The sequence below is a fragment of the Bos taurus genome, chromosome 5, assembly GCF_002263795.3.
Source record: "Bos taurus isolate L1 Dominette 01449 registration number 42190680 breed Hereford chromosome 5, ARS-UCD2.0, whole genome shotgun sequence".
Taxonomy (NCBI): Eukaryota; Metazoa; Chordata; class Mammalia; order Artiodactyla; family Bovidae; genus Bos; species Bos taurus.
In genome coordinates, this window is record NC_037332.1 from 50473114 (window position 1) to 50494052 (window position 20939).

The following is a 20939-nucleotide window of genomic DNA, read 5'->3' on the forward strand; positions in this document are numbered from 1 at the left end:
CATGCACCAGGAGCCTGTGCTCCACGAGGAGACACATGCACACTACAATAAAGAGTAGCCCCTGCTCACTGCAACTAGAGAAAGCCCACACAGCAACCAAGACCCGGCACAATTCCATTCACTTCAGTTGCTCAGTCGTGTCCGACTCTTTGAGACCCCATGGATCGCAGCACGCCAGGCATCCCTGTCCATCACCAACTCCCAGAGTTTACCCAAACTCATGTCCATTGAGTCGGTGGTGCCATCCAACCATTTCATCCTCTGTCGTTCCCTTCTCCTCCTGCCCTCAATCTTTCCCAGCATCAGGGTCTTTTCAAATGAGTCAGCTCTTTGCATCAGGTGGCCAAAGTATTGGAGTTTCAGCTTCAACATCAGTCCCTCCAATGAACACTCAGGACTGATCTCCTTTAGGATGGACTGGTTGGATCTCCTTGCAGTCCAAGGGACTCTCAAGAGTCTTCTCCAAACCACAGTTCAAAAGCATCAATTCTTCGGTACTCAGTTTTCTTTATAGACCAACTCTCACATCCATACATGACTACTGAAAAGAAGCCAAAATGGCGGAGGAGTAGGACGGGGAGAACACTTTCTCCCCCACAAATTCATCAAAAGAGCATTTAAACGTCGAGTAAATTCCACAAAACAACTTCTGAATGCCGGCAGAGGACATCAGGCACCCAGAAAAGCAATCCAACTCTTCGAAAGGAGGTAGGAAAAAATATAAAAGACAAAAAAAGAGACAAAAGAGGGAGGGACGGAGTTCCGTCCCGGGAAGGGAGTCTTAAAAAGAGAGAAGTTTCCAAACACCAGGAAACCTTCTCACTGCCGAATCTGTGCCGAGCTTTGGAAGCACAGAGGGCAACATAACAGGAAGAAAAAATAAATAAACAATTAAAACTCGAAGATTGCGAGTCCTACGGTAACTCCCTCAGCGGAGAAGCAGCGCAGATGCCTGCACGCGCCATTAGCAAGCTGGGGCTGGGCAGGGAGGCACAGCGCGGGCTGCATCGCTTAGAGTAAGAATCTGGCCTGAATACCCTGAGCACTATCTGAGCGAAATAATTTGGGCTAGCAAACCAGACTGTGGGATATCTACCACGCGAAAAGCCAGCCCTAACCTAAGACCGCCAGGCCCACGCACGGAACAAAGGACTGAACAGAGATAGCTGGCTGCAGACCTTCCCCCTCCAGTGACAGGCAGCCAGAACCGGAAGGGGGCAATCGCAGCCCCAGAGAGACATTATCTATAAAACTGTAAGCAGGCCTCTTTGCTAACTAAAACTTCTTGGGGGTCTGGACGGTTAACATCTGCCTGAGAAGGTGCGCCGGTTTTACACCCAGATAACCGAGTGGCGGGGAGGCGATAAGTCGCAGCATTGGCGCTCACCAAACACCTCATCACTTGAGCTGCTCAGACCTGGGAAGAGCACAAAACTCAGGCCCAACTGAGTCTGCACCTCTGAGGACTACCCGAGTGCCTGAACCTGAGCGGCTTGGACCTGGGAGGTACATGCAACCCAGGGCCGGCCTTGGATTGTTCCCGGTGGAACAACCTAGAGCCCGAGCAGTGTGGGCAGGGAGGCTACACGCGCCGTGAGCGGGGGCAGACCCAGTGTGGCTGAGACACTGCGAGCGCACGCCAGTGTTATTTGTTTGCAGCATCCTTCCCTCCCTCCCCACAGCGCGACTGAACAAAGAGAAGAAATACAGCTCCACCCATCAGAACACCGACACAAGCTTCCCTAACCAGGAAACCTTGACAAGCCACCTGTACAAACCCACACACAGTGAGGAAAAGCCACAATAAAGAGAACTCCACAAACTGCCAGAATACAGAAAGGACACCCCAAACTCAGCAATTTAAACAAGATGAAGAGACAGAGGAATAGCCAGCAGATAAAGGAACAGGATAAATGCCCACCAAACCAAACAAAAGAGGAAGAGATAGGGAATCTACCTGATAAAGAATTCCGAATAATGATAGTGAAATTGATCCAAAATCTTGAAATTAAAATGGAATCACAGATAAATAGCTTGGAGACAAGGATTGAGAAGATGTAAGAAAGGTTTAACAAGGACCTAGAAGAAATAAAAAAGAGTCAATATATAATGAATAATGCAATAAATGAAATTAAAAACACTCTGGAGGCAACAAATAGTAGAATAACAGAGGCAGAAGATAGGATTAGTGAATTAGAAGATAGAATGGTAGAAATAAATGAATCAGAGAAAATAAAAGAAAAACGAATTAAAAGAAATGAGGACAATCTCAGAGACCTCCAGGACAATATTAAACACTACAACATTTGAATCATAGGGGTTCCAGAAGAAGAAGACAAAAAGAAAGACCATGAGAAAATACTTGAGGAGATAATAGTTGAAAACTTCCCTAAACTGGGGAAGGAAATAATCACCCAAGTCCAAGAAACCCAGAGAATCCCAAACAGGATAAACCCAAGGCGAAACACCCCAAGACACATAATAATCAAATTAACAAAGATCAAACACAAAGAACAAATATTAAAAGCAGCAAGGGAAAAACAACAAATAACACACAAGGGAATTCCCATAAGGATAAGAGCTGATCTTTCAATAGAAACTCTTCAAGCCAGGAGGGACTGGCAAGACATACTTAAAATGATGAAAGAAAATAACCTACAGCCCAGATTATTGTACCCAGCAAGGATTTCATTCAAGTATGAAGGAGAAATCAAAAGCTTCTCAGACAAGCAAAAGCTGAGAGAATTCTGCACCACCAAACCAGCTCTCCAACAAATACTAAAGGATATTCTCTAGACAGGAAACGCAAAAATGGTGTATAAATTCGAACCCCAAACAATAAAGTAAATGGCAACGGGATCATACTTATCAGTAATTACCTTAAACGTAAATGGGTTGAATGCCCCAACCAAAAGACAAAGACTGGCTGAATGGATACAAAAACAAGACCCCTACATATGTTGTCTACAGGAGACCCACCTCAAAACAGGGGATACATACAGACTGAAAGTGAAGGGCTGGAAAAAGATTTTCCATGCAAATAGGGACCAAAAGAAAGCAGGAGTAGCAATACTCATATCAGATAAAATAGACTTTAAAACAAAGGCTGTGAAAAGAGACAAAGAAGGTCACTACATAATGATCAAAGGATCAATCCAAGAAGAAGATATAACAATTACAAATATATATGCACCCAACATGGGAGCACCGCAGTATGTAAGACAAATGCTAACAAGTATGAAAGGAGAAATTAACAATAACACAATAATAGTGGGAGACTTTAATACCCCACTCACACCTATGGATAGATCAACTAAACAGAAAACTAACAAGGAAACACAAACTTTAAACGATACAATAGACCAGTTAGACCTAATTGATATCTATAGGACATTTCATCCCAAAACAATGAATTTCACCTTTTTCTCAAGCGCACATGGAACCTTCTCCAGGATAGATCACATCCTGGGCCATAAAGCTAGCCTTGGTAAATTCAAAAAAATAGAAATCATTCCAAGAATCTTTTCTGACCACAATGCAGTAAGATTAGATCTCAATTACAGGAGAAAAACTATTAAAAATTCCAACATATGGAGGCTGAACAACACGCTGCTGAATAACCAACAAATCACAGAAGAAATCAAAAAAGAAATCAAAATTTGCATAGAAACGAACGAAAATGAAAACACAACAACCCAAAACCTGTGGGACACGGTAAAAGCAGTCCTAAGGGGAAAGTTCATAGCAATACAGGCACACCTCAAGAAACAAGAAAAAAGTCAAATAAACAACCTAACTCTACACCTAAAGCAACTAGAAAAGGAAGAAATGAAGAACCCCAGGGTTAGTAGAAGGAAAGAAATCTTAAAAATTAGAGCAGAAATAAATGCAAAAGAAACAAAAGAGACCATAGCAAAAATCAACAAAGCCAAAAGCTGGTTCTTTGAAAGGATAAATAAAATTGACAAACCATTAGCCAGACTCATCAAGAAACAAAGGGAGAAAAATCAAATCAATAAAATTAGAAACGAAAATGGAGAGATCACAACAGACAACACAGAAATACAAAGGATCATAAGAGACTATTATCAACAATTATACGCCAATAAAATGGACAACGAGGAAGAAATGGACAAATTCTTAGAAAAGTACAACTTTCCAAAACTTGACCAGGAAGAAATAGAAAACCTTAACAGACCCATCACAAGCACGGAAATTGAAACTGTAATCAAAAATCTTCCAGCAAACAAAAGCCCAGGTCCAGACGGCTTCACAGCTGAATTCTACCAAAAATTTAAAGAAGAGCTAACACCTATCCTACTCAAACTCTTCCAGAAAATTGCAGAGGAAGGTAAACTTCCAAACTCATTCTATGAGGCCACCAGCACCCTAATACCAAAACCTGACAAAGATCCCACAAAAAAAGAAAACTACAGGCCAATATCACTGATGAATATAGATGCAAAAATCCTAAACAAAATTCTAGCAATCAGAATCCAACAACACATTAAAAAGATCATACACCATGACCAAGTGGGCTTTATCCCAGGGATGCAAGGATTCTTCAATATCCACAAATCAATCAATGTAATACACCACATTAACAAATTGAAAAACAAAAACCATATGATTATCTCAATAGATGCAGAGAAAGCCTTTGACAAAATTCAACACCCATTTATGCTAAAAACTCTCCAGAAAGCAGGAATAGAAGGAACATACCTCAACATAATAAAAGCTATATATGACAAACCCACAGCAAACATTATCCTCAATGGTGAAAAATTGAAACCATTTCCTCTAAAGTCAGGAACAAGACAAGGGTGCCCACTTTCACCATTACTATTCAACATAGTTTTGAAAGTTTTGGCCACAGCAATCAGAGCAGAAAAAGAAATAAAAGGAATCCAAATTGGAAAAGAAGAAGTAAAACTCTCACTATTTGCAGATGACATGATCCTCTACATAGAAAACCCTAAAGACTCCACCAGAAAATTACTAGAACTAATCAATGATTATAGTAAAGTTGCAGTATATAAAATCAACACACAGAAATCCCTTGCATTCCTATACACTAATAATGAGAAAACAGAAAGAGAAATTAAGGAAACAATTCCATTCACCATTGCAACGAAAAGAATAAAATACTTAGGAATATATCTACCTAAAGAAACTAAAGACCTATATATAGAAAACTATAAAACACTGGTGAAAGAAATCAAAGAGGACACTAATAGATGGAGAAATATACCATGTTCATGGATTGGAAGAATCAATATAGTGAAAATGAGTATACTACCCAAAGCAATTTATAGATTCAATGCAATCCCTATCAAGCTACCAACAGTATTCTTCACAGAGCTAGAACAAATAATTTCACAATTTGTTTGGAAATACAAAAAACCTCGAATAGCCAAAGCGATCTTGAGAAAGAAAAATGGAACTGGAGGAATCAACCTACCTGACTTCAGGCTCTACTACAAAGCCACAGTTATCAAGACAGTATGGTACTGGCACAAAGACAGAAATATAGATCAATGGAACAAAATAGAAAGCCCAGAGATAAATCCACGCACCTATGGACACCTTATCTTTGACAAAGGAGGCAAGAATATACAATGGATTAAAGACAATCTCTTTAACAAGTGGTGCTGGGAAAACTGGTCAACCACTTGTAAAAGAATGAAACTAGAACACTTTCTAACACCATATACAAAAATAAACTCAAAATGGATTAAAGATCTCAACGTAAGACCAGAAACTATAAAACTCCTAGAGGAGAACATAGGCAAAACACTCTCTGACATACATCACAGCAGGATCCTCTATGATCCACCTCCCAGAATATTGGAAATAAAAGTAAAAATAAACAAATGGGACCTAATTAAACTTAAAAGCTTCTGCACATCAAAGGAAACTATTAGCAAGGTGAAAAGACAGCCTTCAGAATGGGAGAAAATAATAGCAAATGAAGCAACCGACAAACAACTAATCTCAAAAATATACAAGCAACTCCTACAGCTCAACTCCAGAAAAATAAATGACCCAATCAAAAAATGGGCCAAAGATCTAAATAGACATTTCTCCAAAGAAGACATACAGATGGCTAACAAACACATGAAAAGATGCTCAACATCACTCATTATCAGAGAAATGCAAATCAAAACCACTATGAGGTACCATTTCACACCAGTCAGAATGGCTGCGATCCAAAAGTCTACAAATAATAAATGCTGGAGAGGGTGTGGAGAAAAGGGAACCCTCTTACACTGTTGGTGGGAATGCAAACTAGTACAGCCACTATGGAGAACAGTGTGGAGATTCCTTAAAAAACTGGAAATAGAACTGCCTTATTATCCAGCAATCCCACTGCTGGGCATACACACTGAGGAAACCAGAAGGGAAAGAGACACGTGTACCCCAATGTTCATCACAGCACTGTTTATAATAGCCAGGACATGGAAGCAACCTAGATGTCCATCAGCAGATGAATGGATAAGAAAGCAGTGGTACATATACACAATGGAGTATTACTCAGCCATTAAAAAGAATACATTTGAATCAGTTCTAATGAGGTGGATGAAACTGGAGCCTATTATACAGAGTGAAGTAAGCCAGAAGGAAAAACACCAATACAGTATACTAACGCATATATATGGAATTTAGAAAGATGGTAACGATAACCCTGTATACGAGACAGCAAAAGAGACACTGATGTATAGAACACTCTTATGGACTCTGTGGGAGAGGGAGAGGGTGGGAAGATTTGGGAGAATGGCATTGAAACATGTGAAACGTCATGTATGAAAGGAGATGCCAGTCTAGGTTCAATGTACGATGCTGGATGCTTGGGGCTGGTGCACTGGGATGACCCAGAGGGATGGTGTGGGGAGGGAGAAGGGAGGAGGGTTCAGGATGGGGAACACATGTATACTAATTAAATAATTTTCTATTAAAGAAAAAAAAATTTAAAAAAAAATAACTAGATGGACTCTTGTTGGCCAAGTAATGTCTCTGCTTTTTAATATGCTATCTAGGTAGGTCATAACTTTCCTTCCAAGGAGTAAGTGTCTTTTAATTTCATGGCTGCAGTCACCATCTGCAGTGATTTTGGAGCCCTAAAAAATAAAGTCAGCCACTGTTTCCCCATCTATTTCCCATGAAGTGATAGGACCGGATGCCATGATCTTCATTTTCTGAATGTTGAGCTTTAAGCCAACTTTTTCACTCTCCTCTTTCACCTTCATCAAGAGGCTCTTTAGTTCTTCTTCACTTTCTGCCATAAGGGTGGTGTCTTCTGCATATCTGAGGTTATTGATATTTCTCCCAGCAATCTTGATTCCAGCTTGTGCTTCCTCCAGCCCAGCGTTTCTCATGATGTACTCTGCATAGAAGTTAAATAAGCAGGGTGACAATGTACAGCCTTGATGTACTCCTTTTCCTATTTGGAACCAGTCTGTTGTTCCATGTCCAGTTCTAACTGTTGCTTCCTGATCTTCATACAGATTTCTCAAGAGGCAGGTCAGGTGGTGCGGTATTCCCATCTCAGAATTTCCCAGTTTACTGTGATCCACACAGTCAAAGACTTTGTCATAGTCAATAAAGCAGAAATAGATGTTTTTCAGGAACTCTCTTGCTTTTTTGATGATCCAGCAGATGTTGGAACTCTTTTAACTTTCTGCCTTTTCATACTGTTCATGGGGTTCTCAAGGCAAGAATACTGAAGTTGTTTGCCATTCCCTTCTCCACTGGACCACATTTTGTCAGAACTCTCCATCATGACCCATATATCTTGGGTGGCCCTACATAGCATGGCTTAGTTTCACTGAGTTAGACAAGGTTGTGGTCCATGTGATTAGATTGGTTAGTTTTCCATGATTGTGGTTCCAGTCTGCCTGCCCTCTGATGCCCTCTCTCAGTGCCTACTGTCTTACTGGAGTTTCTCTTACCTTGGAAGTGGGGTATCTCCTCTCTGCCACTCCAGCACCACGCAGCCACCGCTAGCCACTCAAGACCCAGCACAGTCAAGAATAAATAATTTTTTTAAATAAAATAAACACTAAAATGTAATGCAATAAAGTAATGCTTTTTATTAGATGAGAAACATAAACATTGCAATCATAAACAAAGCGCTCTAACCAAAGAATGTTAAAAGTATTTTCTTTTGACATCTACTTTATTTACCTGCAGTTAGGAATGGTAGGGCCCAGGAAAAGCTTAGCCAACAGAAAGCCAGCACTCACAAGAAGCTCTACTCAGGAAGCAGGCTGCAGATGCCCAAGACAAGCTGCCACCTTGGCTTCCCTGGAGCCCACAGGCCCACTCTGACTGCCGGTCCCATCATGGGGCTAGTTTGAGGTGAGAGGTAAGAGGGAAGAGTAGCAGGTAGGCGGAAACTTCTGTCACGACTGTCCATCCACACCAACTGTACGGATAAGAACACCCAGCATTTTTGATGTGCACCTGCCACTCTCAGCAAACATTGAAATGTGCTTAAGCAAAAAAATTATTAATGCTGGGAACAAAAGCCATTTTCTCTACAGTCAGTGGATACTATTTATCCCTTTCAGCCATGTTTTCACCAAGATGCTCTAAAAGAGGCTGCTCCTAGTGTACTGCCAGTCAGGCAAGCCAGGATCAAGGGTAACAAAGCTTCTTCAGTTACAACTACTCATCCAAATGAATACAAAATGAATACAAATTTATTAGAGAGCCAAAATCAATCTCTGTTATTCACATGGCAACATGGTGAAGTGTGGCAACAACATTTGCATTCCAAGGTCAACTTTTAACTCTAGCCACACTTCCCTCTGAATTGAGAAAGAGAGCCTTGTGTGGAAGAGAACAAGATTAACACCCCCACCTCCTCTCCAAATACAATCAGGGTTCATAAAGCTCATAATAGATAACAAATGCAAAAAAGGGGGAAAAAAGCATATCTCAATATATACACAACAACAGAGGAAGACCACTCCCTCTCTGGGCTTCCTTGGCATCAGGCAAAGCATGACTATTCGCAACAATAATTCCTAAGCTGGCTAGGACAATGCTCTCAAATTCACAGGTAATCAGGGAGTACTGAATAATTTCCTGAACTAGGATAACAGTCACCATCAAAAAAAATTTTCTTTCTCCTTACTTGAGATGTTTTCACACATGAGATTTCACAATATCCCAGATTCTTTACTTAATATTAAACTATTAATACACAGAGGACATCCTCAGAGCTCAAATATGAGCACTATTAATATTCTCAGCTATTTCTACACTTACAGATCAGCAAATATTTTATCAGACTACCCAACTTACTGTTGTAAGTGAACAGTAATAGCCAGTTCTGTATATTTCTTATCCTGTTCATCAAAGAACATCACACTAGATGTATGACTAGTCCAATAGGAAGGAAGTTCAATTAGTTCAATGGGTATTTTGTTCCCCTCCAACGTGCACAGTAAATTTCACTATTCGGTCTCTAAGTCCTTGACTCTTCTATGACTCACCTAGTCTAAGGAAAATCTTGCATAAGGGTGGACAGTTGCAAACCCCAGTGGAAACACTGATATTTTTTATTATTTATTTTTATTTTTGGCTGCGCTAGGTCTTCAGCGCTGCATGTGGGCTTTCTCTGGTTGTGGTGCTCGGGCTTCGCATTGCAGGGCTTCACTTGTTGTGGAGCACAGGCTCTAGGGCACTCAGGTTTCAGTAGCTGTGGATAGAGGGCTCTAGAGCACAGGCTCAGTAGTTGTGGCACTTGAACTTAGCTGCCCCATGGCATGTGGGATCTTCCTGGACAAGGGATCGAACCCCTGTCTCCTGCATTAGCAGGCAGTTCCTTTACCACTGAGCGACCACAGAAGCCTGGAGGCATTGGTATTAGTGCTGAAGTAAACTTTAGAGGAATAACTATACTTGCTTATGGGACTGTTCACAGCCTTGCTAAAAAGCCTACTCTTCCTGAATACCTAGATTGAAAAATTCTAATAATTTAAATGTGAGATTTCATTGATAAACCTTTAGTTCCTATGTAAGCTTCTGGTCCCTGGAAATATGTATGACTAGCCCAAAATACTGGCTGTGTTTCCATTTTAAACCTGTCCATTATTCTTCCTCACCACAGTACTGTCAAATTCTTCCACCCTGCATGTCACTGGTAAGCTCTCTTAACTGCTTCTATGTCCTTTGGATGTTCTACTGTGCACAGAGGATTCACAGAGGTTCTCACTTTAATGTGTAGGGAATTTCCATTTCACACCATCAGTTCCCTAGAAACCATCAAGTGGGAACAACTTCTAGTTAGTAAAGGCACAATTACTCTTTATATAAAGGAAACCAAAGGAGTTGTTTGGAAGTTGAACAAACATCTTAGACATTCCTATGAAGGGAATGCTATATCTGCTACCAAAACCCAGAGACGTATACTAGATCTAAGATTAGATGGAATATGTAAAAGCATGAACTTGGCAGTTTAAGACATATTACCGATTTTCCACTATACCATTAGGGGAGAGTGCTAGTTAGTATTATAGCAGCAATACTAACACCACCCTATTGGCTTGTTTTCTTCCTGCTTTCAGTAAACTTGCACCAGCTCCAGTGAAGTCTGCCCCAGGATACATCACTCAGAAACCTGTAGAACTGCTTAGAGGTAGAACTATGCGCTCCACTGCAACTAGTCAAACAACTAGCACTCAGGCGGTAAACACTGCCCTGGGGTAAAGCCCATGAAAAGACTTAAGCCCAGGAAAGACTCGCAGAAGTTGCACAAAAATTCTTGTTTTTATAATATCTTCCCAGGAAGTCAGAAAATAATTGGATTTTAGTTAAAGAGATGGAATCTACCCTCAAAATGGAAAAACAACAGAAAAATACTCTTATTAATTAATCAATAGCTTACTTTGGCTAAATGATCATAGTAAGTCAGTACAATTTATCACTGTAGTTAGAAGCATACCCTACCGTATCCTCATAAAACAGGATATTAGTGAAATATGTGAAGACATGACAGCCCTTTAGCCTTTTGTCACTTCAGAACTTAAAAAAGACAAAGGCTGACCAGGATTTGACATTCAGATACATACTTGCTTAGTACAAGCTGAGTTAAGAGATAGCTAAACATTGATTCTTACTAAGTTATGATGTTCTTAGGAAGTTCCTATTTGGACATCGATGGTTATCAACCTGGTTGCACCTCAGAGTCATCTAGGAAGCTTTACAAAGTTATCAAATGCCAGATCAATTAAATCTGGAGGGTGGAGCCCCAAAATCAGTATATTCTTTGTTTCCCCAGATGATTCTGCACATCCCCAGATGTGCAGCCAGGCTCTACACCACTGATACATCCCTTTCAGAAAGCCATTGGCATGAAAGCCATTTGTATCTAGATAGTTTTGTTTTTTCCAAATTCCACAAGGAAAGGGGACTTTTAGAAAAAGGCAGTTTACTGTTTGGTAAATGCTGGTTCTCACAGGTTATCTGAGTGCTGATTGAAGAGGAGCAAGTCCTTGTCTTGGCAGAGGAGGCAGAGTGTCAGGCTTTAGCAGCTGCCTCCAAAAACAAAGAATGCCCAGATGCCCATAAGAATCATGATTATGTATACTGACCTCAGATTTAATCATCATGGGGATTCATGAAGGTCCAGGCTGACACCAGCAGAGGAAAGAGCTAAAGAAAGTCGTACCACGTTTTCTCCTCAAAGCCATCAAAAGACACAGTGCCCCAGAACACATGCAGCAAGGTGATAACCAGTATCCTAAAGGCTGAATTTAGGAAGAACTGGGGAGGGCTCCATGAATGCCCACTGTGCCTGGCCCCAAGGAGTCAGGGTATTTACAAAGGAAATATTCCACTCATGATTCCAAGGCCCAAGCCAGAAACATAAGCCAGCAATCCACCGAGGGTGCTGTTTCATCTGGGTTTATACTCTTCAAACCTTCACCGGCTCTTTTAAGTTCATAATATGCAAACCAGAACATTTCTTGGATGAGGACTGAGACTAACACTCCTAAGATCAGCAGATATTTCTGTATTGGTCCATCTTAGTTGTCAGTAATGGTTGCTGCCTTGAACCAAACAAGGGAGGAAAGCCACAGAGACATAAGCAGAAGAAAGCTCTGATGGTGAGGAAGATGATGCTCAAAGACTCAGTGACGATGGTGCAATGCAGAGGGCAAGCCCAGGACCAATGGCAATGAAAGTGCAGTCAAAAAGGACGGACACCCTCAAACCAAACCGGAAGCCACATAGGGGCCTGATGGGATAGGGGGCACTGAGCCCTGACAGAACTGAGCGTGGGGGTGAAGGGATCACCAGGAAGAGCAGAAAAGTGGAGGCAGGTTCTGTTTCTAGATTATTTTCTTCAAGCTGGCTACTTCTATCTTCCATATCATTTGCTCTATTTCCAATGCATTCGTCATCTCATTTACAGTAAGCCCCCTACATACAAATGAGTTCTGTTTTTAAGTCAAATCTGTTGCTAAGTCCAACAGAGTTAGCCTAGATACCCAATTAACACAATTGGCTATATACCACTGGTTTTACACTTGCTTGTGGACATCCTGGGCTTGAAATACTGTACTATTGTACTTTACATAGTACTGTACAGTGAAGTACACAAAAGCACAACCACTTGTAGAAGATGCACACGTGTGACAATGTAACCCAAACACATGCACTAACTCATGTACTTGAACATACGAACATGTTTGTGTTTTTGATGGGGAACACATGTATACCTGTGACGGATTCATTTTGATATTTGGCAAAACTAATACAATTATGTAAAGTTTAAAAATAAAATAAAATTTAAAAAAAATAATAAAAAGGGAAAAAGGAAAAAAAGATTGCAACTTGAAGGTTCATATGTAGGGGACTTACTGTATTGAGTTCTTCAGCTCCAGAACTTTCAGGGTTTTTTTTTGTTTGTTTGTTTGTTTAGCATTTCTACCTCTTTGGTGACATATTCATTCTGTTCATTCATTTTACTCCTGAACTCAATGAACTACCTTTCTGAGTTTTCTTGTTTTCTTGTAGCCCATTGAGTTTCTTCACAACAGCTGTTTTGAATTCTCTATCTGTTAGATCACAATACTTCATGACTAAGTTTGGTTTCAGGAGAATTGTTGTTTTCTTTTTGCAACACTGTGTAACTGTGATTTTTCATGGTGCTTGGTGAGTTGTTTCTCTGACAGCACATTTAAAGTAGGGAACACATTTCTTATTTAGGTGAATCACTGTTTAATTTAATTCTGAAAATTAACAGGTTGATAATTATAGGACTTTCTCTTTTTTTAAGTTGGTGGTTCTATAGCACAAGCTCTGGTTTCTCTTCCCTGAGTTGCCTCTGGCTGTATTTGAGAATCAACACGTTCCATTCTCCATCACCTCCGCCAGAAGTTGCGAGGACTTGTGCTTCCAGGATTGCTAGTGCCTTGCTGCTGCCGCTGCTGCCAGTGCTGCTGCTGACCCTGATGCTGCCTCTGAAGGCACCAGGTTGGCAGGCACCTCCACCATGCCCAAGGTCACCTGGGTTGTGGGCACTGCCACTGCAGAAGGGGGAGGTTGGTGGGGAGGGAACAAGGGTCAGGGGGGTCTGCTGTGTATCTAGGGTGGTTGGGGTCACAAGCCTGCCGCCCTGGGTAGGGATGCTAGAGTCTCGGGCGCCATAGCAGCTGGAAGAACCAGGGTCACAGACCCTGCCACCACTGCTGCCCAGTTCCCTGTGGCCATGGGTGCTGTTGTGGCCAGGAGGCTAAAGATCTGTGCCTACTCTTCTGCTGCTACTAGTTTTCTGGGGCTATGGGCTCAGTTTCCGTGACTGGGGGCCAGGATCACTGACACTGCCTCCTATTCCCCCAGTTCTGCCTCTTCCATGTGCTCCAGTCGCCTAACTTCAGATGTACACAAGTATGGATCTCTCTGGCATCCTGCTGTGTTGGGACACCTTGGCTGAGCTATGAATGTCTTCACTGAGCTATGCATGTCTTATTAGTTGTAGATTGAATCGGGGGTACAGGGAGTCTCTCCTGTGTCTATATCCACCATGTTTTGACCACTAATCTGACTTAAGAATTTTTCTCACCACTTAGTCCTTATTATGATTATATTAATTATCAATCTGTGAGGGAAAAAATGGGCCTAAAGAAGTTAAATGACTTTTCAAGACCATGTGACTTGTAAGCAATGAAATTGGGATTAAAACCACATCTAATTCACTCCAAAGCTTCTATTTTTTTTTAATATATAAAAAAGGAGGATTCATTGGATAATCTCTGACATTCCTAGAGATCCAAATTTCAGTGAGTCTATAGATGGCTAACACCAAAATCAGATTGATTATGTGCTTTGCAGCCAAAGATGGAGAAGCTCTATACAGTCAGCAAAAATAAGACCAGGAGCGGACTGTGGCTCAGATCATGAACTCCTTATTGCCAAATTCAGACCTAAATTGAAGAAAGTGGGGAAAACCACTAGACCATTCAGGTACGACCTAAATCAAATCCCTTATGATTATACAGTGGAAGTGAGAAATAGATTTAAGGGCCTAGATCTGATAGATAAAGTGCCTGATGAACTATGGAATGAGGTTCATGACATTGTACAGGAGACAGGAATCAAAACCATCCCCAAGGAAAAGAAATGCAAAAAAGCAAAATGGTTGTCTAAGGAGGCCTTACAGATAGCTGAGAAAAGAAGAGAAGCGAAAAGCAAAGGAGAAAAGGAAAGATATACCCATTTGAATGCAGAATTTCCAAGAATACCAAGGAGAGATAAGAAAGCCTTCTTCAGTGATCAATGCAAAGAAATAGAGGAAAACAATAGAATGAGAAAGACTAGAGATCTCTTCAAGAAAATCAGAGATAACAAGGGAACATTTCATGCAAAAATGAGCTCAATAAAGGACAGAAATGGTATGGACCTAACAGAAGCAGAAGATACTAAGAAGAAGTGACAAGAATACACAGAAGAACTGTACAAAAAGATCTTCATGACCCAGATTATCACGATGGTGTGATCACTCACCTAGAGCCAGACATCCTGAAATGTGAAGTCAAATGGGCCTTAGGGAGCATCACTACAAACAAAGCTAGTGGAGGTGATGGAATTCCAGTTGAGCTATTTCAAATCCTGAAAGATGATGCTGTGAAAGTGCTGCACTCAATATGCCAGCAAATTTGGAAAACTCAGCAGTGGCCACAGGACTGGAAAAGGTCAGTTTTCATTCCAGTCCCAAAGAAAGGCAATGCCAAAGAATGCTCAAACTACCACACGATTGCACTCATCTCACACGCTAGTAAAGTAATGCTCAAAATTCTCCAAGCCAGGCTTTATCAATATGTGAACCGTGAACTTCCTGATGTTCAAGCTGTTTTTAGAAAAGGCAGAGGAACCAGAGATCAAACTGCCAACATTTGCTGGATCATCGAAAAAGCAGGAGAGTTCCAGAAAAACATCTATTTCTGCTTTATTGACTATGCCAAAGCCTTTGACTGTCCTGGAGTGGGTTGCCATTTCCCTCTCCAATGCATGCATGCATGCTAAGTCGCTTTAATTGTGTGCAACTCCATAGATAGCAGCTCACTGGGCTCCCCTGTCCATAGGATTCTCTAGGCAAAAACAGTAGAGTGGGTTGCCATTTCCTTCTCCATGGATCACAATAAACTGTGGAAAATTCTGAAAGAGACAGGAATACCAGAACACCTGACCTACCTCTTGAGAAACCTGTATGCAGGTCAGGAAGCAACAGTTAGAACTGGACATGGAACAACAGACTGGTTCCAAATAGGAAAAGGATTACATCAAGGCCGTACATTGTCACCCTGCTTATTTGACTTATATGCAGAGTACATCATGAGAAATGCTGGGCTGGATGAAGCACAAGCTGGAATCAAGATTTCCAGGAGAAATATCAATAACCTCAGATATGCAGATGACACCACCCTTATGGCAGAAAGTGAAGAGGAACGAAAGAGCCTCTTGATGAAAGTGAAAGAGGAGAATGAAAAAGTTGGCTTAAAGCTCAACATTCAGAAAATGAAGATCATGGCATCTGGTCCCATCACTTCATGGGAAATAGATGGGGAAATAGTGGAAACAGTGGCTGACTTTATTTTGGGAGGCTCCAAAATCACTACAGATGGTGATTGCAGCCATGAAATTAAAAGACACTTACTCCTTGGAAGGAAAGTTATGACCAACCTAGACAGCATATTCAAAAACAGAGACATTACTTTGCCAACAAAGGTCCATCTAGTCAAGGCTATGGTTTTTCCAGTGGTCATGTATGAATGTGAGAGTTGGACTATAAAGAAAGCTGAGCACCAAAGAATTGATGCTTTTGAATTATGGTGTTGGAGAAGACTCTTGAGAGTCCCTTGGACTGTAAGGAGATCCAACCAGTCCATCCTAAAGGAGATCAGTCCTGGGTGCTCATTGGAGGGACTGATGTTGAAGCTGAAACTCCAATACTTTGGCCACCTGATGCGAAGAGCTGACTTATTTTAAAAGACCCTGATGCTGGGAAAGATAGAGGGCAGGAGAAGGGGATGACAGAGTATGAGATGGTTAGACAGCATCACTGACTCAATGGACGTGAGTTTGGGTAAACTCTGGGAGTTGGTGACGGACAGGGAAGCCTGGTGTGCTGCAGTTCATGGGGTCGCAAAGAGTCGGACATGACTGAGCGACTGAACTGGACTGAACTGATTACTGGAATAAAGGATTATCTCAGCAGGCCTAGGTTGTCCAAATCTTGCACATTCCAATGAAAAGTTTGGTCCCTGTCTGGTTCCTGAGAGATAATCTCTAACACTTTGCACCAATCTGCCTAATAAGAGTATCTCCATTTTTCTAGGAATTTGGGCCACTCCAGATAATTTATGCTGACAGTTTGTATTTATTTAATGGTGGTGTCGTGTGCCATGTATTAATAGTAACCAGTTGACCCTTAAAGGGGCTGAAGATTGAGTAAATAAGGTCAGCCACATTGGCAATCAACCATGCCAATGTGACTAACCCCCAATAAAAATCATAGAGACCAAGATTTAGTTGAGTCTCCATGATAGAAAAATATTTCATGCATGTTGTGACATGCCACTGTTGGGGAAATTAAATACTGTGTTACTCTACTGGGAGAAGACACTTAGAAACTCATGTGTGGTCTACCCTGAACTCTGCCTTCTGATCCTTTTACTTCTGCTGCTTTTCATCCATATCCCTTTGCCGTAATAAACCATAAGAGTGACTATAACAGCTTTTCTGAGCTCTGTGAGTCCTTCTAGCTAATTTATTTAACATAAAAGTGGTCTTGGGGATTACCAACCATACTATGACTATTCTCAGGTGCTTGTTGTCAACTCAGCACTCCTGCTTCTCTGCAATCCAGAAGAGAACGCAAGAGTGACATTTCTCAAAATTACTTTCCCCATATGATGATGAGGACGTGCCAATGAGAGACATTTTCATTAAACTTGGAAAGTAGAAGAGAAAGAGAAGCCATTATTTGGCAGAAGTACTTGCAATCAGCTCCATAGACCAAGAATCAACAAATCTTTTCTGTAAAGGGCTAGATAGTAAATAGTTTAGTCTTTGGAGGCCAGTCTCTGTCACAACTACTATACCTTGTCACTGTAAAGCAAAAGCAGCCACAAATAATACACAAACAAGTGAGTATAGCTGTGTTTCAATAAACCTTTATTTATGGACACTGAAATTGGATTCCATGTAATTACATCTCACAAAATATTGATTTTTTTAAATCATTTAAAAGAATAAATCTATTCTTCACCCACACACTGCACAAAAACAGGCGGGTCAGTTTTTCCCATGGCCATAGTTTGCCAACCTCTTGTACAGACAAATCAGCAGATATAGGATTCTCAGTGGTGTCTCAGTGAGCTCTTATTTTTTTAAATTTTATTTTATTTTTAAACTTTACAATATTGTATTGGTTTTTCCAAACATCGAAATGAATCCGCCACAGGTATACATGTGTTCCCCATCCTGAACCCTCCTCCCTCCTCCCTCCCTATACCAACCCTCTGGGTCGTCCCAGTGCACCAGCCCCAAGCATCCAGTATCGTGCATCGAACCTGGACTGGCGACTCATTCCATATATGATATTACACGTATTTCAATGCCATTCTCCCAAATCATCCCACCCTCTCCCTCTCCCACAGAGTCCAAAAGACTGTTCTATACATCTGTGTCTCTTTTGCTGTCTCATATACAGGGTTATTGTTACCATCTTTCTAAATTCCATATATATGCGTTAGTATACTGTATTGGTGTTTTTCTTTCTGGCTTACTTCACTCTGTATAATAGGCTCCAGTTTCATCCACCTCATTAGAACTGATTCAAATGTATTCTTTTTAATGGCTGAGTAATACTCCATTGTGTATATGTACCACTGCTTTCTTATCCATTCATCTGCTGATGGACATCTAGGTTGCTTCCATGTCCTGGCTATTATAAACAGTGCTGCGATGAACATTGGGGTACACGTGTCTCTTTCAATTCTGGTTCTTCGGTGTGTATGCCCAGCAGTGGGATTGCTGGATCATAAGGCAGTTCTATTTCCAGTTTTTTAAGGAATCTCCACACTGTTCTCCATAGTGGCTGTACTAGTTTGCATTCCCACCAACAGTGTAAGAGGGTTCCCTTTTCTCCACACCCTCTCCACATTTATTATTTGTAGACTTTTGGATCGCAGCCATTCTGACTGGCGTGAAATGGTACGTCATAGTGGTTTTGATTTGCATTTCTCTGATAATGAGTGATGTTGAGCATCTTTTCATGTGTTTGTTAGCCATCTGTATGTCTTATTTGGATAAATGTCTATTTAGTTCTTTGGTTCTTAAGATTCACCCACTTCAGCATTTCAGAATGGCACTCCTGGAAATGGCTTCTCTGATTCTTATCCCCTGGGCTTTCAAGATGGTTTGTAGGTCCTTACTTTCCTCTTTTGAAACCCTTCATGTTTGAAATATAGAGAGTGATTCCTGCTTTAATCATAAAACACTTGCTGTTAGAATATTTAGTATTGGCAGCAGCTTCAGTAAAATAGAACCTCAAAGAAGAGAATCTGGTATATGTTCTGTGATCTAAATGAAGTTAAAATAAGTAATAACCTCATTGCTAGTAAAAATTAAGACTTTTGGTGCACAGCATGCCATGGCAAAATCATTCCTTAAATTTCCACTTCTAGTTGCCTAGAATTAAGCATCTAGAGAGAATTAAGCACTGGAAGACTAAATGACTATTACAACAGAAAGTTTCATAGAAAGTCTGACAACAAGGACCAGGGAGCTGACTGAATATACAACACTGCAGCTTATAGAAGGAAAGATTTGAAATTCTCAAGAATTCAGAGAAACAAAGACCCTTTAGGAGTGTCCTGAAACAACCTTTTATTTCTTGTAGCTATATGGTTGAGATACCTGAAAATCAAAACCAAAATGTGATTCTATAGTTGGCTGGATAACTGTGAAAGTTGAACTGATAGTGAACTTGGTCAAGTCTCTTAAGTTAGGGTGTTGACTGGGAAAGAATGGGGTCATAGGAATTGGAATGGGGCACTTAGAGACATTCTAAAGGAGAGAAGAGGCTGTTACTCTACTGGCAGTTATAGGCAGGTGCTGAGCAGATAACGCATGAGAAGCACACAGCGTTATTGTTCGTGCTCTCAATGACCACCCACTACAGTGTTGCTGGATGGGCAAACAAAATAAATAATCTATTGGCAGTGGGCTTCTTGACCTGCCCTTCCCTATCCTATCTGACAGGTGGGATATGTTCAATTCCCTATATTCAGATACAAAGGGCAATTTCTGTTTGCTTAAAAAGAACACTGACTAATGACTAAGATCAGTTATCCAAAATATTAGAAAATTTGTTAATATGACACTTCACTTCTTAGCAATGCTAAACAAAAGGATTATTCAAACCTGAAAAAGTAAGTCACATTCCTAAAACAGGTAGGAATGGATGGGTATTGATGAGTGTTCACACCCATGTAACTGTACAAAACATTAAGATCCATATGTTTCCTAGACAGATACTGAGGAAAGAAATTTTCTCTGCCTCAAGAACTTTTGAGTCTTTTGAACTTTGTGGCTCAAGACCCTGTCTCAATGCCCAGAATACCTGAGCACTCAATAAATGTGAATTTAGGATTTTGATTTGCCTGAGCAGAATGAATCCCTCCCTCCCCAACTGTTATTGACAACTTAATAGTCAACAACTAATATTACAGCAATAAATCAGCAATATAGCATTATTAAAAGTCCCAAAGTCAGCCTTTCTCAAAAAGACCTTTAGATGGGGTCATGAATTATTTATTTCTTTGGTTTAAAGCAACCCAACTTTCACTGCATATTTGCAAATTTGCACGTTTCTAAACAAGGAAATTTTAGAACTTGGTCATATCAATGAAATTATGATTTGTTTTCCAAAATATATGTGAATGTATTTTGGAACAAGAAGAGCACCCTATTTCTACTGCCAAGATTATTTCCTTGCTTTGAACATAATACATCATGATTTCAACTGAAATAGATTTTCAAGGAAAGCATATTTTCCCATAGAATTTAGCTTTCTATACTGAAATCTTTGGATGGAGAAGGAAATGGCTACCCACTTCAGTTCTCTTGCCTGGAAAATCCCATGAACAGAGGAGCCTGGTAGGCTACAGTCCTTGGGGTTGCAAAGAGTTGGACATGACTGAATGACTTCACTTTCACTTTCACTGAAATCTTTGGAAAGGATTCCATTGACTATTTTAAAATTACATTTGTAAAACTGCTATATAAAGTATATTTTGGGTTATAAAGTTATTTTACACACAATTTTATTTTATAACAAAATCTCTCCTTGTAACATGCCTCTTCATCTAGTGGACAGTATTTAGGGAAATTCTGAGGCTAGTAAAGTTCAAGAAAGAATA

At 40.6% G+C, this 20939-nt stretch overlaps 1 pseudogene; it reads right to left on the bottom strand.

Annotated features, from left to right (window-relative positions):
- Positions 1 to 11461: 11461 nt before the first annotated feature.
- Positions 11462 to 12381, bottom strand: LOC100140195 (gamma-secretase subunit APH-1B-like; annotated as a pseudogene).
- Between the last annotated feature and the right edge of the window lie 8558 nt (positions 12382 to 20939).